General features: G+C 38.9%; 1 pseudogene; it reads right to left on the bottom strand.

Annotated features, from left to right (window-relative positions):
- Positions 1-16968: 16968 nt before the first annotated feature.
- LOC118545181 (elongin-C pseudogene) lies at positions 16969-17307 on the bottom strand (annotated as a pseudogene).
- Between the last annotated feature and the right edge of the window lie 751 nt (positions 17308-18058).

The raw sequence follows: 18058 nt of genomic DNA, 5'->3' as shown, positions 1-18058 counted from the left end.
GGTGGGGAGAGAGAGAGAGAGTGAGAGAGAGCGCTCTCTATCTCTTTTTATAAGGACACTAATCCTATCACTTAGGACTTCACCTTCATGACCTCATTTAACCATTATTACTCCTTATAGGCCTTGTCTCCAAATACCCGTATCTCACACTGGGGGGGTAGAGTTTCCAACATAGGAACTTTGGAGGGAGCGAGACACAATTCAGTCCATAGCAAGGAGTTACAAGTTTCGTATATATTTTAAAAATTTTCTTTTTTATGTCCGAAAAACACGCTTACTAGAATTTTATGTTTAATAAAATGTAATGTTTTTGCATCAAAACGTGATAATCATGAACTATGTGGTTAAAGCATTACTAGAGACAGTAGGTTAGCATAGACATTGCTAACCATACCTGCTACTTAGAGAAGGTTCTGAGTGAAGTGGTGAGAAATGGGTTGATAATATACCAATGGCTATTCAGAAGATGAGCCGTATGTTTTGGTGATGGTTCCTAATGATTAGCCATCTAATTAAAGAAGATAGAATTGATGGGCGCCTGGGTGGCTCAGTTGGTTAAGCGACTGCCTTCGGCTCAGGTCATGATCCTGGAGTCCCGAGATCGAGTCCCGCATCGGGCTCCCTGCTCGGCAGGGAGTCTGCTTCTCCCTCTGACCCTCCTCCCTCTCATGCTCTCTGTCTCTCATTCTCTCTCTCTCCAATAAATAAATAAAATCTTTAAAAAAAAAAATAAAGAAGATAGAATTGAATTAGTTAATTTCTTTTTAAGCTATCATATTGTTTTAAAGAAAACACCAACAGAGACATGCTTAATTCTACCAATTGTCACGGAGACTAGCACAGAACAGAGTCTGGATGCTAACTGCAGTGAGAGGCTTCACTTTTTTTTTTTATTTCTTTGCTTTGAGTTTTTTGTTGTTTTGTTTATTTTTTTTTTAAGAAGGAAAGGATGCTAGGTTACTACAAACTAGCTAAGTGCTCTGAAATGATCTCCTTCAGAGTAGGCATTATATACAAATCCTTACTTGTTTTCTCTTGATTTAGCAACAGGGAGGTCATTTTGTTCAAATGTATCTCCTTTTTGTCCTAAATTATAAAGGACCACTCTCTCTATTAAGTATATAGGAAGCTTTGCAGTATTTTTTCCTATTTTGAGCCTCTGGTTCTTATGACCACATTTAGAAATTGGCTAATTAATAAACCCAGTAAGAATATATACTTATTAATTGCTACAGTAAAAAAAATGCTTCAATAGTAAAATAAATGAAAATAAAACTAGAGTTCTATCTTTATTTCCTTTGCTTCTAGAGTTATTTTTTTCCTTTTTGGTTTTGAAGTAAGTTCTGCCTTTGTGAGGATAGAAAAGAGAGGAAAGAGAGAGCCTCTTTTATAATGTGTTTCCCAGGTCAACTTCCATAGTTAAGCCCCCTGTTTCTTTACTTCCTTACACTTTGGTTATATATCCTAACAGGGTTCCCAAGCTTCCCTATTGTCTTAAATTTGTAGTAAGGGAATTACTGTTTAAATAAAGGTGGCTTTACTTAGGTTAACAAAGCCTGAGAGAGTGCAGGGAAGGGAGGGCAGGGAACACAGTGACCTGGCACGGGATGGGTTTGGAGGAGGAAGAAAGATGGAGGATAAGGGCAGGTTTGCCGAGGGTGGTGTGTATATGAGGAGGAGGTTGGCTGACATGAGTGACTCTATGGTGGTATGATTTCAGCGGTATCTAGATGTCTCCTGAGTCCAGTTACTTGCCTTACCAATCTTTTAAGGGGTCTGAAGTTCTCATCATGAGTCATTTATTTAAGCTGGAGTAAATATTATAAGAGGAAAAACACATGTAAGCCATTGCCATGCATTGTGTGAGCTTTAGGAAGGACTAGTTCATCTAATTGGCTTATAAGACTTTGTCATAATTTTGATGAGGAAGGCTGGTTTGAAATTGTTTGGAGCTCAAGGTGCTGCTGAGGGCAGGGTTAGGAGTGGTGGTGTGGTGTTAGGATGCGGGCTGGTGTGGCAAGGGGGGCCAGATGGTGATGTTGGGGAGGCAGGCTAATGCCCCTGGCATTCTTGGATGATCAGGGCCTTCCTTGTCCCTCACCCCAAAGACACAGACACGGTGGCAGCAGGGTTCATGAAGCCAAACAATTCTTCCCACATAGCAGCTTTTCCTGCGGCTTGGACCTATGCCTTTTGCTTTGGCTCTGGAATTAAAATTTGAGAATAGCAGTGTGACTGCCAAAAACAGGATTGACATACCATTCTTGTTTCGTGTAAACCTTTTCTTTTTTTCAGTTGCCTCTCCTCATACTGCCAATGAAAATATTGAAGTAGTAAGGGTCTCGCTCAACAGAGTAGAGGTTTTATCAATTAAAACCAGTCAAATGATGGTGCCAGATATCTCCTAAATCTTAGTCGAAATGTGATCCTGATGATATCTGCACCAGAATCACCATGGGTATTTGCTAAATATGCAGATTCAAGCACACTACCCAAGACCTAGTGAATCAGAATTTCTTTGAGTTGGGCTTGGGAGTAAGGATTTTTATCAATCATCTGCTTTAGTTTTGCACCCTATAGTTTGGAATCCTAGTCACAAAGGCCATCTTTGGTCTGGTACTTGAAAGAAACCCTGTACTCTGTTAGGCTCTATTTGGGATTGTGCACTGATCACTATGTATTCTAGATATATGGCAGATCTGTGGTGCTATCCTTGAGGAAGCAGAACTGGGTGTATAGTTGTGACACGTGGCAGAGGACCACATCAAATTCACCGTAGCTTTGGGTCATTATGAATTTGTGAGAGTCAGAAAGTATCTGAAACATACCATCCCTATTCATATATTCCTGGGTGAGCTTCCTAAGACTGGAAGTTTGTATTTCACACCTTTCATCATGGAAAATGTTAGTCTCCTTCTCGTTTCACAAATGTATACTGTTTCTCACAGGTACTGATGCAGTCACGTAAGAAAATGGTCCCCTCCTCCAGGTTGCTGCTCACACATTAGCCATTAGAAACATATTGTAAAAGAGAGTGAGAGAGATTTCCCTTCTAGCCTCAGGCTCCATGGGTAATTATTTTCTTTCAACACCTTCATTGAAATTCCCTGTGTAATGCTACCAGAGTGAATTATAGTTAAACCTTTTATTCTGCACATATGGAACTGGGATAAAGAGATGGTGCCAGCAACATTACTCAGCTACTTTCAGTTTGGGGATTGAGGCTGATGTAAACCATCGTTAACTAGAGAGAAAATAATATTCAATTATGAATCACTGCCAGATGTGTGAATGTATGTCTTCGGGTTTCATGTTTCTGGAATCCACTTACTGTAGGATATTCTTTATCCACTTTTTAAGTGATTCTCTTTCTATGGGTAATAGATTTAATTGCCCTACATATGCGAAAGATCAAAAATTAATAAGATATGTATTTGGACTCCACCTCACAATAAAAAAATAAAAGGAAATTGTTCTAAAGTAAATGTTATATAACAATGTTCTGCAAACCCACGTCCCGGGGGAGCTGTGAGGAGGGCCCCAACTGCACAACTTCCAATGCCTTTCTTGCCCCAGGCCGATCATCCTGTTTGATGCCAGTGTGAGGGAGAGAGAGGGTAAAATAAAACAGGACATAATAATTGTTAGAGAAATGGTTTGCGGTCTGAGTAGAACTGGAAGGGTATCTAATCTGTGTGGTCTGACATCCTAGATCCCAACCCTGGGGTATACACAGACCACCAGATTGTTTGGAATCCAAATGAGGTAGCTGGAAGATGGTCACATTTCTTTCTTTCTTTTTTTTTTTTTTTTTCTGTTTTTAGCTTTTTTTAAATTTAAATTCAAGTTAACATATAGTGTACTATTAGCTTCAGGGGTAGAATTTAGTGATTCATCGGTTCCATATAACACCCAGTGCTCTTCCCAACAAGTGCCCTCCTTAATACCCATCAACCCATTTACCCCATCCCCTCACCCACCTCCCGTCCAGCAACCTTAGTTTGTTCCCTAGAGTTAAATGATCCCATTTCTGCAGATTGGTGTCTGAAAATTCCCAGTCTCTAGCCTGAGGGGGGGCTTACAGCTGTCTGTCAGTGCTTTCACTTCTCTGTGCTCAGTGATTCTGCCATCCCTATTTTCCAGTATTTCCAACCCTCACTACATCCTTAACCCCCTTTTAAATCCCATTCCTTAGGATCTTCCAGAGGTAACCATGCCTCCACTTTTAGGAGGCATGGTTCTGCATTTTCTCCCTCAATTTCCTACTGATCCTGGCCACCCAAAGATATATACATCCAAGCCCTTATACACTTGTATTGTTTGAGCATCACTGGATGAGTTTTCTTTCTTCTAATCAAGATTAAATCTACCACATGGAGTTTTTCTCCTCCCCATCTTTCTTTGTTAGTTTATTTTGTTTTTTGTTAAATCAAAACTTTCACCTTGCTTTTCCATCTTGTTCCACCAGCTAATCCCTCTTTCCAGTGTCTTCAACCTATTTTATTTGATTGACTGTAACCTTGGTCTATAAAGAAATCTTTGTTGTCTTATTCCCTTCCCTCAAAAAAAAAAAAAAAAAAAAGTCCTCATCTGGCTATGCTTCCTTTTCTGCCTTTTCTCTCCACTCATCTTCAGTCTCTGCTGAATAATTTTCACTCCAATTTGTTGAAATGAGTCAACATTTGCTGCCTCGACTTGCTTATCTCTGGCCTTTGCAATCTGATCTTTTTCCCCATCTCACTTTTAAAAGATTCTGGAGAAAATTATCATTCACTTCCAAATTCCCAAACTTAGTGACTACTTTTCAGTCCTCCTCTTACTGATTTTCTTTGCTTCTCATACTCAACCACAATCGCCTTCTTAAAATCTTAATTATAATCCTACATTTTACAAGCACCTGTTTTGTCGTCATTCTCTAGAGATGAGATGGCTACCCTTATCCAAAATTTGGTTTAAGACTGATGATGCCACACAGGCACCAAGAGGGTTTGAAAAGGTTTATTACTTACATAATCAGCTTCCTGGAGAGAGCAGGGCAGGCCTCCCAAGCTGGTCAAAAATGATTTAAGAGATCAAGGGAAGGAGACTAGCCTGAGATTTTTATGGTGGTTAGGGGGTGTGGCTGAGGAAAAGGTTGGACTTCCCACAACAAAGGAGGAAGCACCAGGCTTTCTTATCAGCTTGCCCAGATGTGGGGCAGAAGGGAAAGAGTGAGGTATGAGGCTTAAAAGCTGTCAGCAGTAGTCAGACATCAAAAATGGATTTAGATTCTTTATAACAATTCACCCAATTTACATTAGATGCCCACCTGTTCTTTCCTCTAATGTTACACTGACAACATTTTATCGAATTCTTTATTTATATGCTTTTAGAGTCATCAGCTATGTAAGAATTATTGTATTCCTGGCCCATTAAATGTTATGGTTAATATGTATTTGTTGAAGGGATGAATAAAATGGTCAACCTATTAAAACTAAAACTATATGAAGATGTTAAAAACCTAGGAATCAACTAAAGAAAAGAGGTTGGCATCTATCTTTAGAAGACTCAAGGTCAGTGTGTTTAGGACAGGCTGAACAAGGTCAGTGGCTTGAGGTGAATCTGGAGATGGAAATAGAACTTCCCTCATGAGAAGGTTGCTGTCTCTGTCGAGCAATTTAAGCTTGCCAGTTTTTGATCACAATTACATTGCAGCTTCTTAACCTTACCTCCTAGGTAAGCACCCCCCCACGACCCCAATCCATGAGGGATATGTTCTAACACCCCCAGGGGATACCTAGAACCGCTGATAGCACCACATCCTATATACCTTGTTTTTTTTTTTCTGTACATAAATACCTATAATAAAATTTAATTTAAAAAGTAGGCACAGTAAGAGATTAACAACAACAATAATAGAACAATTATAACAATATACTATATAAAAGTTATATGAATGTGGTCCCTCTCTCAAAATATCTTATTGTACTGTACTCACACCCTTCTTGAGATGACACGAGATGGTAAAATGCCTCCATGATAAGATGAAGAGAAGTGAACGACCCAGGCTTTGTAGCGTAGTGTTAGGCTACTACTGACTTTCTGAAGGAGGAGCCTCTGCTTCTAGACAGCGTTTGACTTTGACCACTGGTAACTGAAACCAGGGAAAGCGAAACCACAGATAAAGGAGGACTACTGTCATATAAAAAGAGAAAATCAAGATATTAACTTACCATTACAATTTACTATATTTCATTACCTACTAAAAACCCTGACCTGAGTCAATGGAACTTATAGGGTAGTAGATTTGGGATCGATAGAAAGATGAACTTTTTAGCATTCAATTGTATTATGTTAATTATCCATTTCTTCTTAACAAATTACTCCAAAACATAGTGAGTTGTCATTTCTCATGATTGTGCAAGTGGCTGGACTCTGCTCATCTCCCCTGGGCTCACCCAGGTTGCTGCACTCAGCCGGTGAGGGAGCTGGGGGCTGGGCTCACCTGGGACGCCTGATGAGTGCGCTCGCTCACCCACATGGTCTGCACTTGGGCTTCCTCATCAGCCTGCTGGTCTCAGGATTCTACGAGAAGGAATGCAGCAGCTACAAGCCCTCTTGAGGCTTCAGCTCAAGAACTCAAAAAATGTCACTTCCACCGCAAATCTAGCCCAGTTTCAAACAAAAGGAGAAATAGACTCCATGTCTGGGTGGGAGGAGGAGCAAAACCACTTTGCAGACAGGGATGTGTATAATGTTGTAGCCATGAAACAATATGGCTACTTTTAGTTTTCTAAAACTAAACTATTTTCAGAGTCTACTTCTGATGATGCAAATTATTCACATTCCTTCAACATGAAAAATATGCTCACTCTCATCCAGGGACTCCAAAGGCTCACACTAATTATTACACCAGGCTTGAAGTCCAGGATCTCATGACCAGTGTCTAGTTCAGTACGAGGGGAAGCTCCTTAGAGGCAGCTTCTTTTGATGCTGAGAGATGAGAACTAGAAACACAAGTGATCTTCCAGCTACGCACTCAATATAAAATGGTAACACAGGGGCAGAGCACACCCAACACCCAGGTCTTGGTTTCAAATACCACCATCCAGGAGAGGGAATCAGCGCTCCTTGGAGAAAAGGCTGATTCTTCATTAGAGAATCTAGTTAGGGCTGGAGCAGTCTAACCATAAACAAACAAACAAACAAACAAAAAACAAAAAAACCCCCAAAACATCATAAAAGCCCAAGTTGAGGGTCAAAGACCTCTAATTTGTCTTCAAAATACCTTCAAAACACACCTCAAAACTGTCAAGATTATCCAATGCAAAGAAAGATTAAAATAATGTCACAGCAGAGGACGTTAAGGAGACGTGTCATTGAAATGTATTGTGGGACCCTGCAAAGTATCTTGAAACGGAGCCTTAGGAGAGTAGGAAAATTAGGACATAAGGGAAAAAGTAGTGGAACTTGCATAAACTGTAGACTTTAATTAATGGTAACGTACCAACAGTGGTTCCTTAGTTGAGACAAATACTTTATAGTTTTGTAAAATGTTAACAGTTTAAGAAAATGGATGAGGAGTATGTGGGAACTCTGTATCAAATTTGCAGTTTCCCAGGAAATACAAAAACTCCTCTAAAATTAAAAAAAATAGATAAAAAGTAAAGAATGGGAGGGGTGCCTGGATGGCTCAGTGGGTTAAGCGTCTGCCTTCAGCTCAGGTCATGATCCCAGAGTCTTGAAATCAAGTCCCGTGTCAGGCTCCTTGCTCAGCAGTCTGCTTCTCCCTCTCCCTCTGGCCCTCAAACCAGCCCCCCCCACCCCCCACCCCCCCAGCATCACCCCCACCCCTGCTCATGCTCTCTTTTGCTCACTGTCTCTCTCTCTCTCTCAAATAAATAAATAAAATCCTAAAACAAATAAATAAATAGAAATGAAGAATGGGAAGCATGTAGTAGTCAGGATTTTGCAGTAATTCTGAAAAGCTGTTGGGTACACATCACCAGTTTTCCCTCCTGTGCAGGCAATGCTTGTTCCTTGATCAGGGTCCAAACCTGCAGCCTGCGAGTGACTCATAAATCAATCCACTGTTCTCAGATCTTGGCTCCACGCTCTGGCCTTTTGGTTCTGCTCTCCAAGATGCCTTCTCTTTTTGATCAGAAGTCGCTGGTGTTCACAGCTAGGTAGCTGTCTCAGCCTGCTTCTTTTTCATAGAAGATCCAGAGGCCTTTTTTTCTTATTATTTAAATTTTCTTGACCATTTTTGTTCCTTTTGGCCCAAGGAGGCAGGGTTTGTGTCAGTACCATTTTCTTAAAATTTTCATCAATCTTACTAGGGTTAATGCCATGCCCCAAAGGTGACATCCATGATTCTTTTGGGGACAGAACTCTATCAACTTTGGGAATATAAAAGTGCTGTGGGACAACACATTTTCAAATTTTAGAAAACTTTTTGACTGATTAGAAGTCTACTAGCCACCAACTGAAGTCTTTCTGAGATCTTAGCAAAGGGTTTTGTAACTATAGACTTAAATAGGTCTTTATGCAAAGATCATTTCTTACAAAGCATCTTCTATGGGATGGAAATGTGAATCAGTGTTCTATTTCAACCCAGCAATTCCTAGCTCTTCCACATCTCCTCTAAATTCTGCTTTCCAACTGAAAAATTTTCTTTTAGTTCATCTCTCTCTTCCCTCACCTTATCTGATGCAGCTAAAACAAAAAACAAAGGCAAAAAACCAAATGGCACTTTCAACAATGCCTGACACTCCCCTGAGATCATACATTCATTTTCTATATTCCAAGCTCCTGTACGCAATATTGTCTCAGTTGAGCTGCCTCCTTCTAACTGAATTGCCTTTTGACCAGTTTCTGACCAAGCTTCCTCACGGCTCCTCCAGCCACCGCTGATAAGCCACCTTCCAGCCCCCTTGTTCCCCTCCTTCCTCTCCACCTGCTAACTCCCACTCCCTAATCTGTGACCTAAACAGTTAGTTGCCCCTGCCCCATCTCATGAATTTCTTAGCAAAATTCTTTGGCCAGGATATCTGCATTGTATCTCACTTCCTTTGTCGACAGAGAATGAAAAGGCACATCAAAGAAAAACTACTACTACTACTACTACTACTACTACTACTCCTACTAGTCCTAACTTAAGCCACTGTTAAAGGACAATAAAACTTGTCCAGAGATGATTCTCTTCTTTACCTCCATCTCCAAAAGGAGGCAAAATAGACATTGAAAATGCCTAAACTGATTGAAGATACAAAGAGTTGGATATATTCCTAGGTCATGAGGCAAACCTAAGTGATTCATTTTATAGGACAATGTCTAAAATGTTTAAAAGCGAAATATAAATGATCACTTATTGATGACTTGCTGTGGCAGCATTGTTTTAAATACTTTACAAGTATTATATAATTTAATGTGTAAAGCAACTCTATGAGGTAAAAAGTCTTATTTGGAGTTTATCTTTTTAAACCCTGGTTAAGATGTCCAAAAATCTGAACATTCATCTTTAAACATTTCAAGAAGATCCACATTTTCTTCTCTGTATTTATGTCTATGTGTGTCTATTTACTCTGAGGGCAAAATTAGCTGGACTTGTACATGATTTTGCTTTAGTTTGTGCTTTTTTCCTTTCTGTGTAATTGGTTTATACCTGAGGCCAATTTCTATAAGTTATGGATTTATAGAGCTTGAAACCATTAGTTTTCAAAGCATAATGTACAAATTCAGAGATAAAAATCTTGGACTTTTAGAGGCGATAAGAGTATATTTAAGAATCTTTCCTTCTGCTCATTTTTCCCATGGTGGTGAAAATAAAGCTGGGATTGGAAAAAAAAAGGAGATAGTATAATATTGTGGTATATCAACTTTTCTGTGGAAACTTTGTATGTGGTATTTCCTAGCATAGAAATATGCTTGGTTCCAGTGACATGGATAATGATATGTTACCAAACAAATATTTTAGAAGCCAATGTACAAGTAGTTTATGGGTTTCTTTAAATTTCCCCAATGTCTCAAAGGTCAATGACTAGAAGGAAAATGTACCATAAGGACATGACCCAAAGTCAAAAGAAATGATGTAATGGGAAACAAAAGCTAGTAATCACACTTACTGGGTTTTACTTTTGGTAGGGGAAACTGTCTTAGTCACTTGAGGTACCATAACAAAATACCATTGTTCGGGTGGCTTAAACAACAGGGATTTATTTCTCAGAGTTCTGGAGACTGGAAGTCCAAGATCAGGGTGCTGGCAGGGTCAGTGTCTTGTGAGAGCTCTCTTCTTGGGTGACTGGTAACTGCTTTCTTATGCCCCCTCATGCCCTTGCCTTAGTGCATGAAGGTGGCGTGAGAGACGAGAGAGATGTGGGAAGCAAGCTCTCTGCTGTCTCTTCTTGTAAGGGCACAAATCCCATCTTGAGGCCCCACCCTATGACCTCATCTAAACCTAATTACCTCCTAAAGGCTCTGCCTTCAGATATCACCACATTGGAGGTTAAGGCCTTCAACATACGAGTTTGCGGGAGACACAATTCAGCCCATAGCAGAAACTTTCTTTCTCCCTTTCTTTTCTTTTCTTTTCTTTTTTCTTTTCCTTCTTTCCTTCCTTCCTTCCTTCCTTCCTTCCTTCCTTCCTTCCTTCCTTCCTTCCTTCCTTCCTTCCTTCCTTCCTTCCTTCCTCCATATATCATAATAACTGTAAGTTAGTTAGAAACCCCAGCAAAATAGAATGATGATTCTTTTTAGGTTCCAACCAAGGCCCCACCTCACAAAGCCCCCCCTTACCACTCATGTGGCTTTAACCCATCCCAAGGTGTTAGAACAAAGTGAAGTTTTTATTCCCTAGGCTTGTGTACAGCTAGAGCTATAGATCTGGCGGAAGGGTTTTGCCTTTTCCTTGCTTGATCTGTTTGACCACCAGTTGCTGAAGAGCTACTGAGCTGAATGTAGCTGACCGGTGCTTAAGAGCAGTGGCAGGAAAGCAACATGAAAAGATTGTGTATTGGCCAAGATTGTGATGGTGAAAGAGACTTAAAACAAAAAACAAAAAACAGCCCACAAAACAATTCTGAAGGTCTATATCAAACTGATTCCTACAAGTCTGTGGGACCTGTCAAACGGGCGTACAATGGTTAAAGTCATGGTCTGAAGTCCTACAGAGCTGGTTTTGGGTCTCACGTAGGCATTTACTCTCTGTGAGGCCTAGGGTACATTTTCCTCAGTAAGCTAACGGGAGGATCACTCATTGAGTAAAAGAATTAATTCAAGGCATTTGGCACATTTTTTTTTTCATCGAATGAATGTTTATTGTGTACCTGCCATATGCCAAATTCTTGTTTATGTGCTAGGTATAGATCAGCAAATAAAAAGGAGCTGGAACTTGACTTTGTGGTGCTTTACCCTAGAATGGAAAAGACAAAAATAAAGCAAGTCAACATGCAAATAAATACTTGCAAATTGAGAAAATGCCCTGAAGAGCTAAGTAAGGCACACCAAGGTAGAGAATAAGACAGCCAGGAAGGAAGAGGGTAGAGGAGGGATTAGGTGAGACACTTGGGAACCTACTCCTGCTAAGGCATTCCAGGAAGGCTTCTTGGAGGAGACAATTTTTAAGTGGGACATTATGGAGGAAAGGATGGCACCCAAACATAAAGCAAGTTTAGGGCGAGGGAAGCTGACTGAGAGGAGTCCAAAAGAGGAAAACTCAGGCACAAAATCTCAGCAGGAGGAAAGAACTCAAGTGTTAAAAGGCTGAGAGAACAAGAGTGTAGCCCTGGGGTGATGGTGGGGGCACCCAGAACAAAGCCTGGCAGGAAGGAAGCATCTACGAAGGCTTTTCATTTTTATTCTTGACGTTTTTATGAGGAAAAAATAAGACAATATTTTTAAAACGTCTAGCACACCTCTTGAGACATAATAGGTGCTCAACCAATAGAGTATATTGTTTGTTTGGGTTATTATTTTTAGCAGTACACGTAGCTTTGTTATTTTCTGAAAAACAGAACACTTCAAGTGTCTCCTCTTGATCATGCTCTTATGTATCTTTGTTTCTGTCACAATCTCTGACTCTTCCTGGGGCTTTTTATCCGTACCTTCAGAGCACCACAATTAAGCTGTCGTACCCTCTAGATATTCCACACATAGTTGGTAGCCCCTTTGGAAGATTTGTTTCTCCAATATATTTGCATCATTTACTGCAAAGTTTTTTGTTTTGTTTATTTACTAAAACATTTTATTAAAGAGAAGTGACTCAAGAAAATAATTCAAAACTCAGTTTAGTTTGATCAAGTACCTCACCGTTGGTATTGAAAGCAGTAACCATTCCTGTGACAATCTGGGAAGAAAAAAATGGGAGCCCTGCACTGAGTGCAGTTCAAGAACCCTCCTCCTCCCAAAACATGTGTTTGTCCCTCTCCAACCACAGAGAGGCCTGTTACTCTCTCCAAATTATCACGAATGATTGATTTGAGATTCTGGATTCCTCAGAGCTTCTTCCAAATGAACAAAAGACAGTCCTGCACGGAGTCTTGGTGGCATTTAGTCAGCCCTTTAATGTGATTCTAATGGTTTGTGTGTGTGTGTGAGAATTCACAGTAAATTCATTATGAAAACCCATTTACCACAGGGTTGACACCAGCAAAAGCCCGAGGCAGCTCAGGGAATTGTGGGACACGACATCTGTTTCAGTGAACATAACTCAGGCATTCCATATCCATGCTCGCTCATTGGTGCTTAATAGCTTCTTGCACAGCTCTTTTTCTCCTCAGGACATACACATTCAAACACAGAAAACCATAAAGGCCAAATGTCTTCTTTAATCCTCCGAGGCTTAGCTAGCTAAAAGGAAACTGTCAAGAGCCATAGCAACCAGCTATGTGAAAAGAAAAGAATAATAATAATTATTATTATTACTACTAATAATAATATGAAAAAAAGCTAATATGCTGATTTAATACATTTAAGATTCTACCTTTATTTTGCTCTTTTTGTGTCACATTTTTATGCATATTTAAAATAGAATGTATAATTTGATCGTACCTACTTTGTTATGATTTACTGTTAATAACTTTGCTGAAGTGTAAATGGCCTCACATGCTAATTGGGTGTGCTTCCTGTGACATATGCAAACTGACTTAGAAACTAACATATGCTGTTATTACTCATAATAGATCAGCTTTGTCTGAAATATTTGTGCCCAAAATTACCATTTGGCATGTCTTCAAATTCAAATCCACCTTCTGCCCTGAGATGAAATTCAAGGATTTGTTTTCTGTTTTTTGTATTTTGGAGAGGCTGCTTTCACTGTTACAATAAGGAGTGTTCAGTGTTTACATTAGAATGACTATTTATGGGGGTTTAATATGTTGCTTGTTGCAAATTGCATCCGACGGAAACTTGGCAAAGTGGCACAGAGATGTGGGACCACATTCAACTATATTTAACATCATATCAGGCGGTTGATCTTTTGAAAATCTATGGTGTTAAATGATATTTAGCATAATCTTACATAGTCTTTCCATCTTGTGCTTTGTAGAAGTTAAAAATGGTGCTGAGTCTTACAGTAACTTTGCAGGAAAAAAATGTGTTTTCTGGTTGTCAACAGTTTACTAAGGTATGGAATGGGAACAAAACCTAAAATCAACCTACTTGTTTGGGGGCTGTTAATGTTTTGTAGATTGTTACCGGATTTTTGTATTTCTGTATCATCTGGTATGATGCCCTTCTGTGGCTGAGTAGAGGATGGAGGCAGAAACCAATCTGGAAAAAACATGCGTCAATGCTACAGAGTAACACAATAGCCAAAATAAAATGGCTAGTTTGTATTACAAATAGCATTTTATAGAATTCCGTACCAGTTCGAAATATTGCATTACATTGTAAAGGCTAATTAGCTAGATAATTCTGGATAGGTGGGATTGGAAAGAGATTATTATTTCACAAACTTTAATTTGTACAAAGGTGAAATGGTTTAGATTTTCAAGACAGTTAAGATCATTGAATCGGAATCAGATTATGTAAACAATAGCATCTCCAGTTTGTGTTTAACTTCAAAGGAAGATTGTGGTTGCTTGAAAATAACATTGTTAGGGGAAGCAATTCATCATGAGCCGTGATCATCCCTGTGTGTTCTTATATACAAACTGCAAGGTATATCGGTCCCCTGATACTGAGCAGTCCACATAGTTAGCCACATGGGCCACGAAGCAGGTGCAGATGACCACAGCCTGGCCTCCATGTAACTGCTCACACTCTTATGGAGGGAACAGGTTTGTTTGCTGCTTGCTCAGGAATTGCTGGTCCCTTGGCTCTGGGTTCCTCAGCTGCAGTACAACCCACTACATGTGTGGCATCCACCTGGCCCCATGGTGTCACCCCTGGGACTTGGGGATCCAGGATGTGGCACCACTATGCTGATGTTTCTGCTGTGTGCTGTGCTGTAATATACGGTCTTGTCTACATCTGGCATGTAAGGAATGGTCTCAGATTTATTCCCTCCCTTCTTCCATAAGGTTGGGATTCTTCCCTGACAAATATGTTTTGAAAGATCCTCCAAAAAATTGTTTTGGTTCGTTTTTTTTATGTTATGTTAGTCACCATACAGTACATCATTAGTTTTTGATGTAGTGTTTTGATTCTAATCATTTAAAAATTGTGTATTGGCAAACAAAGTATAATAAACAATGGAATGTATTTTAAATAGATAGCACAGACACTGCCCTTATTATGAGAAATTATTATCAACTTGTTAGAGTAGCGTTAAAAATAACTCCCATTTACTGGCATCTATTATGTACATTTGTCTCATTTATTATCTCAACAGCCTTATAAGATCTGTATTATTATGCTGTTTTTGCACACCAGGGAAATTAGGCAGAGCTCATACAGTGACCTGCCTATATTAGATGGCTTTTGAACCCAGGTCTGTTTGGCTCTAAATCCAGCATCTAAATTCAGCTACCTTAAGACCAATGACTGCTGTAGGTATTTTAGGATTAGTTTTATTTCCTGATATATATTTTATGTACTAAAACATTTGTTCTTAGAAGTATAGTCTTCTACCTCCAGGTGTGGCTCCTCTACACTTTTCACTCCATTGCACTGTTGTTCTGAAATCGTAAGTCATACACTTGGAATAAAATCAGGACTTTAAGTCATGATTTGAGCTGTGCTTGAGTAGCATGGGACTTGGGCTGTTCCTTTATTTTGTTTTATTTTATTTTTATTATTATGTTATGTTAACCACCATACAGTACATCATTAGTTTTTGATGTAGTGTTCCATGATTCATTGTTTGCGTATAACACCCAGTGCTCCATGCAGTACGTGCCCTCTTTAATACCCATCTGTTTCTAATAAATAAGATAAGATGTTTCAAATAAACTTGATTGTTCATACTAGTAAATAACTAGATAGCCCAAAAAGGTTGAAATTATTTTAAATAAACTGAATCATGGTATATTTAATTTGCTTCATTTTTTCATACAATAGTATCTAGTTTTGCCAGACTCCTTGACGCTATAGATAAATGAGTAGAAGCTAGGCCAAGCAAAAGACCAGATGGCCTGAGGTGGATGGGAAGGAGTAGTCCTGTTGGACATATTTGATATCTTATGTTTAGGGTTTTGTGCTTTTTTTCTTTTTTTTTCCATTTCTAATGCCCCTGGCTGGAACTGCTACAATAACATAGTTACAATAAATAGAACAAAACCAGCTGATTCCACTAAGTCAATCTGATTACATTTTAAAACTTTACTTACTATCAAATTTTCTAACTGCATGCAAGTAATTAATACATGATTGAACATCTATTGGGGCTCTGTAGTATTTAGGCCAAAACTTTATGAAATAAAAACAGACTCTAAAATGTACTGCGGGGCATAGCAGCAGCGGCGGACTCCTGCGAACAAATAAGGATACTTCCAAAATGTGGCTTTGGAGAATCACTGTCTTAAAATTGGAAAGTTTTGAGCACTTGCAATTCTCAAGCTAGTGCCTGAAAAAAAGAGACGTGGGAGTTCCAGTTATATAAGATGGATTCTGACTCCACGTACAAAAATAGCGCAGGCCTGCCTGGTTGCTTGAATCTCCTGCCCTCAGGCTCTGCAAACAGGAAGGAGGCAGGTCTAGGCTCTAAGGGATCTGGAGATGACACTATTGGAACTGTTCTCTTTAATTCAGAAAAAGATTACAAAATTAGGTGTGAAAATAGATATTTATAATGAAAAAAAAATTAAATCACATTTTAAAATATGACAAAACTGACAAATACCACAAATACCTTCAAACCCAGAAAAATGATATTATTTTTAATTAATTCACTTCTGGATTTACTTCCATACTATTTTTTAAGACACTTTTTTTTTTTTTTTTTTGCTGTGTACCCTTTGATCACCTTTTCATGTGACAGCAATCATGTAACATTTTTTAAAGAGAAAAGAAAGTTCATTATTTCCCTCATGATGGTTGAGTAAAATTTGTATTTTTTTGTGTTGATTATTAAAGTACTTCAGATTCCCAATTTGATATTAGAAATGTCCTGTGGACATTTAGTATAGTTGTCAAAGTTGTGAAAGTGTCTATCAAAATTTCTTTCACGTGTCAGCTGTACTATTTCAGGGCATTTCAAGTTTTCTTGTGCAATGACTACTTTTAAGCGGTCTTCGAATTGACAATTGGCATTAACTATTATGTGATTGGTGTTCTTGTTGTAGGGTAATATTCTGAGTGTTTTATTATCTTTTTTTTTACAAATTGGCATATTTGTTTATTTCTCAATTTATGAAAATGAACTTAATTTGTTGATGTACCAAACAAATTTCAACTCGACTGCTATGCAAAAGTACAGACGATAATCTGCTTTGCCATGAACTTCAAGGTTCAGTTGCGCACAGGCGATGTGCTATATCTGACAAAATTACTAACTGAACTGTAGGTATTAAATACTGAAAAAAGATGACAGTTTATTATAACTGACCTTATTTAACAATCTAGGAAGTTGGCAGCCATCAGCCCCTCCCATACAATTGCAGGTGCAGTTGGGAATTCAGGAATCTCCGGGGAGCTGTTGATGTAGAGAACCTTGTGGGTCAAATACATGCATACTTTTGGTAGCACGTGTGAAGCGATGTCTCTAAAACTGACTTCATTAATTTCATTCTCAGCAAACTGACCTGGGCCACTCAACATGGCTTTTATTTTTCCGGATGCTAGTGCCTGTTGTCTTTTTATAATAAATTCATGACCGTCCAGAGGTATCAATTTGACATACATGGCGTCCTTGCCTTCATAGCCACCATGGGTTTTCTCTTTTCCACCCATTACATTCTTACCAAATTCCACTTCACTTCCACAGGAACTTTGGTAGTTTCTGGGTGAGGCAGGGACACAGAGTCTGTCCCCTGCTTCCATTTACAGAAAGTCTGAGTACTTTATTATCTTTGTCACTCTATTCATATTGGTTATATCAGCAGGTAACTTACGCTTTTAAAAAATGTTTTCTTATGATTTACTTCTTTTCATTAATTGGAATCTCAAACAAACCAAGTGCCTACTTATTATTTCCATTTGGAAATTATCTCTTCATATAAAGAATTATTGCTTTTGATATGTTATGAATTTTTGTTGTGCCGCAACTCAGTTTTCATTGTAGGATCTTGTTCTTGATTTCCTTGCACATAGTTTTGATTCTCTGTCCTACACCACTGATTTTTAGCTGAGTTTTTAAACTTACTTTGTACGCAAGTTTTAAAACAGAAAAAAAAAATAAAGCCAAATTATCTGAAATTTCCATCTGTTTTATTGAAACTTTCCAAAACATCCTTCCAAATTTCATTTAATATGGAATATTCCCAACTTAATTTCTCTGTAGCCAGGTCCCAAAAGATAGTCACAGCCATGTGGAAGTGAACTGCTACAGGTGAAGTGTGATAAAGGGGTAGCGGGCACGGAAAGAGAAACTAGTCTTCATCAGCTGAGGTTAATATGTCTTACTTTCGTAAATGTTGAATCCAAAACTTCCATCATGTTAACACATTGCCGAAGTCTTTCTCTCGGGGACTTTGGAAGGACT

Source organism: Halichoerus grypus, chromosome 5 (genome assembly GCF_964656455.1).
Source record: "Halichoerus grypus chromosome 5, mHalGry1.hap1.1, whole genome shotgun sequence".
Taxonomy (NCBI): domain Eukaryota; kingdom Metazoa; phylum Chordata; class Mammalia; order Carnivora; family Phocidae; genus Halichoerus; species Halichoerus grypus.
The sequence above is the reverse complement of the archived record's forward strand: the minus strand, read 5'-3'. Positions and strand labels throughout refer to the sequence as shown.